Source organism: Tenrec ecaudatus, chromosome 1, assembly GCF_050624435.1.
Source record: "Tenrec ecaudatus isolate mTenEca1 chromosome 1, mTenEca1.hap1, whole genome shotgun sequence".
NCBI lineage: Eukaryota > Metazoa > Chordata > Mammalia > Afrosoricida > Tenrecidae > Tenrec > Tenrec ecaudatus.
In genome coordinates, this window is record NC_134530.1 from 169,725,170 (window position 1) to 169,734,154 (window position 8,985).

Sequence of the window (8,985 nt, forward strand, 5' to 3'; positions counted from 1 at the left end):
TTAGATCCCTTGTTGTTCCCCTGTCCCTACGTTTGTTGATTCTCTTTTCCCTCCCCCACCCCCTCTCCCATGTGCTCCTCACCCCTACCAGAACTCTCATTTCCATTGTTTTCTCCTCTGGGTTGTTGATCCTGCCTATTTTATATAGATAGACATTTACATATATGATTAAAGTTCCAGGTTTATCTGCTGACTTTTATGAACCAGGTCTGGTGGGGTACGAAGTACTGTCCTCCCAATCAGAAGTGTATTTTCAGGGCTCCTCAGGGACTTTGTGACTTTGCTCCCCATGCTGCTCTGTTGTGCTCCCTTCATGATTTGCCCTGCTGTGAGGGGGCAGGGGATCAGACCTAGCACACTTCCTGCACTGTGTCTCTAGTGTTGTCCCCTGGAGCCCTATGGGCCTTTGAGGGGACATTGTGTCTCATACTGGGGCCAACACAATGGACCTCTGTGTGTGTTCACTGCTCCAAACTGGAATGTCATCCTTGAGACTTGGTGGGTCAGGATTTCTCTCTCTCTCTCTCTCTCTCTCTCTCGTTCTGTCTCTTCTCCCTACCTTCGCCCACCCCCACCAACCCACTTTAGTTTGCTCCCATGTGGACAGGACAGACTGGCCACTCTCCCCAACTTGTCTTTTCAGTGCTGTCTTCTAAAGTACATTGTTCCATTTTTCTAGGGAGGGGATCCATATAGCTCAGATTGGGGCTGGCCCCACAGTCCTCTCTGCTAATGCATTGCACCATGCCAGTATGTTGCCTTCACAGTTTGTCGTGCTGGAATTAGGTCTAGTATCTCTCTCCCTTTCCTGTAGAGATGTAAGCAGTACCCTCCTCGTGGGTAGATTAGTGCCCTGTACCCCCACTGCCATCATTTTTTTTTCCTTCCTACTCCCTCGGTAATTCTTAAAGACATGGGAGAAGTGGGAAAGATGTCTTTCAACCCTGATGTTCTCTGCATCTTCTTCTTCTTCTTCCCCCCCCCTCGCTTTTTTTTCAGTTGGGTGCCAAATGCATCCCTGGGTTGAGTTTAACCCCTACCTGACTGCCTGGACCCCAACCAGGAAATTATGCATCAAGTAGCTTTTCTTTCATGCCCATTGTGATTTTTGATTTTACTTCAGTGAACTCATGCTGTACTCGTCTTTTGTGCTTGTCTGACTTCACTTAGCATGATTTCCTCCAACTCTGTCCTTGAAGTGCTTAAATGCATCATCACTGGTTTTTAGGGATGTGTAATAACCCATTATGTGTATGTACCACTGTGCTTTAATTCATTTGTCAATTGATGGGAATTTAGGTTGTTTCCAGTTCTTTATGATTGTAAACTGCACTGTTAGGGTCTCGTCCAGCGAGACCCTCATGCGGTGACCCGGAGTGGCAATGAACCTGGATGGAAAAAAGACACAGAGACGTGGGGCAAAACAAGTGCTGATCAAGCCCGTTTATTTTGCCAGAACTCGGGGTATATATTTACAACAGAGAAGGAAGTGGGAGGCACATATTCCTATGAAGCACATTGTGTAACAACTGCATACTGTACAACAACCAATCAGCCACATGTTCCTAATAAGGTACAAAGGGTGCACAACAGTACTCAAAGACGTCCATGGTGACGTCCGCATGCAAATTAAGGCTTACCGGGTGAACTTATCACTATGTTCCTAATATGGTATATCTGCAGTTCAATGGGTGCTCAGTACTTTGACTAATGGCAACAAGGTCAGTTATCGCAACTGCCCATGCTACTGAGCATGTAGCTTGGAATGTGGGGGCGAAGTTGGGCAGGAAACAAAGCCTTGCTGTTAGAAAGCAGCCAAGTTTCTGCTACATGTCTCAGGCCAAGGTCTTAATGGCTATCGGCTCCCAACACTGCACCACAATTAACAGTGGAGCACAGATGTCTGGTCGTGGTCTGCTTCTTCTGGATATGCCCAGTAGGGGGATTACTGAGTTACAAGGTAGCTCAATTTCCACCTGCTTTAGGTATCACCAAATAACTTTCCCTAATGGCTGTTTATACCTACAGGTCCACCAGCAGTGGGCGAGAATTCCTATCTCACCACAGCCCCTCCAACACTTGTTATCTTCTGATATTTTTTTGATTGGGCTATTTTTGAGGGTGGTAGGTGGTATCTCTTAGTTGCTTTAATTTGCATTTTCCTATTGGCTAATGATTGGAAACATTTTCTTATATGCTTATTGGCTATTCAGATTCTGCCCTTGTGAAACTTCTGTTTAGGTCTTTTGCCCACGTCCTCAGTGGGCTATTTGGTTCTTTTTTCTTATTGTAAGCTAGCACCATGGTGTAGATTTTAGTAATCCCTTTGTCTGGTGTGTCATTGCTGAAGATGTTTTCCCAGTTTGTGGGCTCTCTTATTTGTGTTTCTTCTGGGTCTGTGTCCTTCCCTATTTCCAGTAGTCTATGTATTCCTTGCAACAAGGTTCTGAGCCTTCAAGGTCTGTGATCCACCTTGAGTTTATTCTTGTGCATATTTATGCGGGTAGATACCCACTTTTTCCAGTACCATGTATTGAAGAGGACATCCACTCCTCATTTGATATTTTGTGGCCCTTATCAAAGATCAGTTTGTCTGTAGTATGCTGATGATTTTATTTTTGGGTTTTCTATTCTTTTCCATTGGTTTGAGTATCTGTCATTATACCAGTACCACATTATTTTGGTGGTAAAGTCAGGTAGAGCAAGCCCTTCTTGGGGAGTTCTCTGCTTATTCTGGACTTCTTTCCTCTTCATATGAATTTGGTAGTCAGTTTTTCAAAATTTTCAAGGAAAATGCTAGTATATTTATTGGGGTAGCATTGAACTTATATAGTGTCTTGGGTAGGTTTGCCATCTTTATTATATTGAATTTTCCGATCCATGAGCATGGAATATTCTTCCATTTTAAGAGGTCACTTTTGGTTTCTTGTAGTAGAGTTCTGTAGTTTTCCTCATACAAATCTTTTGGGTTTTTTTCTTATTTTTTGGTGAGGTATATCCCTAGGTATTTTAATTCATGCTTGGTTAATGGTGAAGGGTACTACTACCTTTTGATCTCCTCTTCTGTGGTCTTGTCTGATGTAGATAGCAATCCAATAAATTTATGATTGTTGATTTTGTATCCTGCCATAATCCACTGTGGATTCTAGCACTCCTTTTGTGGAGCTTAGGGGCTTTTCAATATATAGAAACATATCATCTGCAAATAAAAATAGTTTTACCTCTTCTTACCTCAGATGAATACTTTGATGTATTTATTTTTCTTTATGCTGCTAGATAGGACCTCCAGTATGATGTTGAATAAAAGTGGGGACAAGCGCATCCTTGTCTGGTCCCCTTTTTCAGTGGGATTATTTTCATCTTTTATCCATTGACTATAGTGCTGACCATTGTTTATTCATATATAGATTATATTGTATTGAGGAATTTTCCTTCTATTCCTGTTTTCTTAAATAGGAATGGGTGCTGAATGTCATTGAAAACTTTTTCGGTGTCTATTGATATTATCATGTGGTTCTTATCCCTTTCTTGTCAATGTGGTTAATAATGTTGATGGACTTTTGAATGTTGAATCATCCCTGAAATGAATCCCACTTGATCATGATGAATTATTCATTTTATATCCATTTGTATTCAATTGGCCAATATTTTGTTGAGGATTTTGTATTGATATTCATTAAAGATAATAGTCTGCACTGTTCCAGGATCCTTGCCCACTTTAGGAAGCAGTGTTATACTAGCTTCATAGGAAGAGTTTGGGACTTTGCTGTCCTTTCTATGCTCTGGAAGAATTTGTGTATGATTGGTGTCAATTCTATCCTGAACTTGGTATAACTCTCCTGTGAAGCCACCTGGCCTTGGTTCTTTGGGTTGTTTTTTTTCTTTAGTCAGTAGGCACTTAAAAACCTTAGCTATGTTCTCTATTACTATGGGTCTGTTGAGGCTCTTGATGTCTATCTGGGACAATATAGGAAAGGATTTCTTTTCCAAATATTTGTCCATGTCTTACAAGTTGTTGAATTCATTGGAATATAGACCTTCATAGTACTGGATAATTAGTCTCTTAATGTCATTAGAGTCTGTTGTAATTTCCCCTGTTTGATCCCTTAACCTGGCTATAGATGTCTGCTCTTTCATTTCTTTGATTAAGTTTGCTAACAGTCTGTCAATTTTGTTGATCCTTTCAAAAAACCAGCTTTTTACTGTGCCAATTTTTTGTATTGTTTTCTTATTTTCCCACTCATTGGTCTCCACTCATTTTTATTATTTCTTTCCTTTTGCTGTTAGTATGATTATTCTGTTTATTCTATCACTTATGGACTTGATCTGGACTGGATTGGGATGTTTTCTTAATCTGCAATTACTCTTTATATAAAGCTCTTTCTTATACACAAATGAATGTCTATGAATTTGCTTCTCTACTCAACCCAGAGCTAACATACATTGGTTTCTAAAAATGTTCTAAATTCATCTTTAATCTGGGCTAGTACCCACTCATGTTTCAAAAGAGAGTTATTTATCCTCCAATTGTTTTCCCTTGTTTTCTTGATTATCCTTTTGTTGATTTCCAGCCTTACGACATAATGATCCAAGAGGGAAGTCTGAGTGACCTCTATGTGTTAGAATTTACTCAGGCTCTAATGGTGTCCCAAATATGTGGTCTATTTTTTAATATGTGCCATATGTGCTTGAAAAAATGTGAATCCTTGGTGTATTTTCTTTGCCAGCCTTTAATTCTCAGCCTGTTTTTGTTTGCAAGCTTGAGAAGTAGTTCTTATGGACAACAAATTGATGGATTATATTTTCTAAGCCAGTCTGCTAGCCTTTGTCTTTGAATGAGTGAATCCAAGTCATTAACATTCAGTTAATAAATCCAACAGTGGATTTTTTTATGTCTTCAGGTATCTTCTATGAGGAGTGTTTTCCTACCGCCTGCCTTATTGTTGTGTTGTGTATGTGCGTGTAGGGGGTTCATTTTTGCCCTTTTTTTCACCGTGGCACCAATGTTATCTTGGGAGCTGGTTTTGGTTTCTTAACTTCTGGGTGAGGTTACTCTATTTGGTGGTCTCCTATTTGTGCTCTATGAATGTTGTTCTTCTGACCAGTCAGTTGGCAAGAATTTTTTTGTAGAGCTGGGTTTTGTTTTGTTGTTTGTTGGTTGGTTTTTTAACATATTCTTTGAGTTTTTCCTTGTCCTGGAAGACATTTACTTCTCCATCTATCTTGATAGATAGTTTGACAGAGTAGGGTGTTCTAGGATTCGTATTGTTCACTTTCAACTTTCAGAAGATGTTACTCTAGTCTCTCCTCTTCTTTATACTATCAGCTGATAGATCTGAACATATTCTTTTCTGAATGCCTTTATAGATGACTGCTTCACCCTGCTAGCTGCTCTTATTATTTTCTTCTTTTCCTTAAAGTTGAATAACTTATCTATTAGATGCCTTTGCAAATTTTTCCTGGGGTTTAGTCTAGTTTGTGTCTTCTTGGCTTCCTGAATGGTTACCTGATTCTCATTCATTACATTGTGGAAGTTTTCTTCAAGGAATTTCCTTGCTATTTATTCAGTTGACCTCTCCATTGTGCCCTGTTCCAGAAGCCCTATTATTCTAATGTTGTTTCTCTTCACAGAACTGGACATTATTCTCAAGTTTTCTTCAACTTCTTTGATTATCTTGTTTGACTCCCTTTCCCGTTTGGTGAAGTCTGCCTGGTTATTCCCAAGGTCACTGGCTAGGTCATATGCTTCTTCCAGTGTGTTGGTGAAGTCTGTACATTTTTATTTGCTCTGTAACCCTTAACTTCTATATCTCCCTTTGGTGTGTGACTCTTATCCTTTTATTCTTTTTCTGTATTGCACTTCTCATGTCATTTGTTACTCCAAGCAGCATACTGAAGATTTCTTACCGTGGCAGATGAATGTCTGCTTGTTCTATGAATGTCATTTGGTTCCAGACTTCCTCTAACATTTCATTTTGTTTCTCCTGGTTGTTGTTTATTTCCCATTGAGGTTGTTGTAACAGCTGCTGTCTGCAAGTTGTTTCGGAAGCACTAGGTGCCATTTTCCCAGGAGTAGAAGAGCCATGGGCTTCCTCTTTGGGAGGTTTTTAGGAATGTTTCTGCAGACTGCCTGCTGCCCAAAGCACCGGGGGATTGGCTACTTCTTTATCTCAATGAGGTTTCACTCTCTCCCTAGCCATCTGGGATTTCCTTTTTTTGCAGGGAAAGCCTATGACCCTCTCAGGGAATGCAGGCCAGACAGATGCAGGTCATGAGGGTGGCACAGTGCAGGCCTACTAGACAAGGAGTCTACAAACCCACCAGTAACGGCTTAGTGGCCAGCATCAGTGAGGGACCTTGGAAGGTGTGTTGAGGCCTGCTGCAGTAGGTAGGCCGTAGGGCCAGGTCAGGTTGGGCTGGTGGTACAGCTGAGGGTCCAGGAGAGGTCAGCAGTGGAGCCATGGGTCTGGGTCATGTGGCAGAGTAGCAGCTGGTTTCAAAACTCAATGCTGCCTGTCTGGTGAGGCAGAGACAGAGCCTGGGACTCTATTGCACTCTTCCAGGGCAGAAATCAGAAAGGGCTATCCACCATGTCACTGAGTGCTGAGCTTGGGAAGGCAGAGGCACACCTGCTAACTCTGCTGTCCATTGTAAGGGCAGACATCAGAAAGGGCTTTGCCAACTCACTGGGTGTCAGGCTTTGGGAGGCAGAGGTGCTACTGTGAGCTCTACTCCCTGCTCTGAGAGAAGGAATCAGAAATGAATATCCACCAACTCACAGATAGCCAGGCAGTTGCAGATTAAGTCACTGCTGTAAACTGTGCTGCCCACTCTGAGGATGCGAATTGGAGCAGATTCGCCACAAACTCGCAGAGTGCAGAGCAAGGGGAGACAGAGGCACCATTGCTAACTCTGCTTTCTGTTCTGAGGGTGGGAATCACACCGGACTTTCTGGCAGCTCACAGATAGCTGGGTGATGGGAGGCAGAGCTGCTGCTGCCCATTCTGAGGGTGGGAATCAAGAAGGACTATCCACAAGCTTTCAGAGTGCCTGGCAAGGAGAGTTCAGTGGTGTCACAGCAAACTCTGATGCTCCCTTTGAGAATGGGAATCAGAAAGCGGCTCTCCACCAACTCACTGGGTGCTGGGCTTGGGGAAGCAAAGTTGCTGCTCTAAACTCTGCTGTGCGCTGTGAGGGCAGAAATCAGAGAGGGGTATCTGTGAGCTCACTGAGTGCAGATCGGGAGAAACACTGCCTCAAGCTCTACATCGTTCTCCATAGGTGAAAATTGTCAAGGGAGGCCTAGAAAGATTTTCAGGGAGCCAAAAGGCCAGCTCTCGAGTATAAATTCACAGTACTGACAGCCTCACCTGTTGATTGTCATAACTAGTTAGTGAAGCTCTAGGGAGGGGATATTACTTGATCACCAATTTCCTTGAAGTTCTGGACTGCAACTCTTTATGGGAGTAGAGAGCCTCATCTTTCTCCCAAGGAGTGGCTAATGGTTTTGAACTGCTGACCATATAGTCATTAGCCCAACACCACTATGCCAATCCACTACACCATCAAGATAGCACAGATATAATTTGTGACTCCCATACACAATTATACCATAGACAAGCATAGATAATTTCCACAGGACTCATAAGCAGTAGGTTTACACTTGAAATAGTAATTGTATATTATTTGAATCTGAAAAACAGATATTCTTGGTTTATGAAAAAAAGAGTTTAAGTAATAGGGCCCAGAGGACCCAACAGTTATTTATTGAGTTTGACTATATACAACTACTGAAATAAGCATTATACTATATTAACACATTTAATCCTTTAGCTTTAGCACAAATATCGGATCAGTATTGAAATAAACATAGTAGGTTGATGTTCAATATTCACTTCACTTTTCTTTTAGTTTGCCTTCCTGAAGAGCAACAAGTAGAAATAAAACTGCATTTTCTAAGGTCCTTTGTTGATCAGATACACAAATGTGAAAGTCAGAGGCTAGAAGTGAGGTGAAGACTGTATATTTGACATGCTTTCATTTCTACAGCCGGCACTGGGATTGGTTTTTAGCAACAGCATTTCACAGAAGCGCAATATCTGATCTCTGCTTGTGAGTACTGAAATCAAGGCTTTGGGAATCCATTTGTCCAGAGACATCTCAAAGCAGGTGCTCTGAAGGCAACAGCGATAATGGTAATTTTTCTAACATCACATTTTAATTGTGGAATTCTGATAAGGGTGTAGATTTTGGATAATCTGCTTCCAGATTGTAAAAGAAATAAAGGTTACTTTCATGACTTAGTTCTGCAGTGTGGATACAATTGTTGTTTCTTCACCTTTCCCAATGGTCCATAAGTCAATCCAACAGAACATCATATTGATCTACACATCAATGACACCATACTGATCAAGGAAGGGTGGATAAGAAATGGTACCAGACCGGAGGGATTGATAACACATGGTCTCCAGAAGGAGAGAAATTAATTCTGAAGATTCAGAATTTTGTCATTTAAGTTTGAGGAATACAATGGTAGTCAGAAGAACACCATAGCATTCCTTCCAAATGAAAAAAAAGGCTGCATCTTGCATCCCAGAAACAGTCATATAAGCAGAACATGTAGTAGGCTTTTTGAATTCTAGGAGGAATACAATCCAGACCTAGGTATACTACACCGCTATGATGCCAAGAATATTAAGATACTTTGACATAGATTCTTTCAAATCCCTTCTCTTAGCCTAAAGCTGTCTTCTCTTTCTCCCTCTCTCTCCCTGTCCCCTCCTCTCTCTCATTACCTCCCTCTCTCTATCAGTGACCTTTCTCCTGTGAACAAGAGTCTGCACTCATGGTCAACACTAATCTCTCCATTTGTAACTGAAGACAAGCAATATAGTGGTGTTCTCAACTGCCAAGAAAAAAAATATGCATTTCTACCTCTAGGGAACAGAGTAGAAATCAGAAACTGCTGATGCTTCATTAAATAAG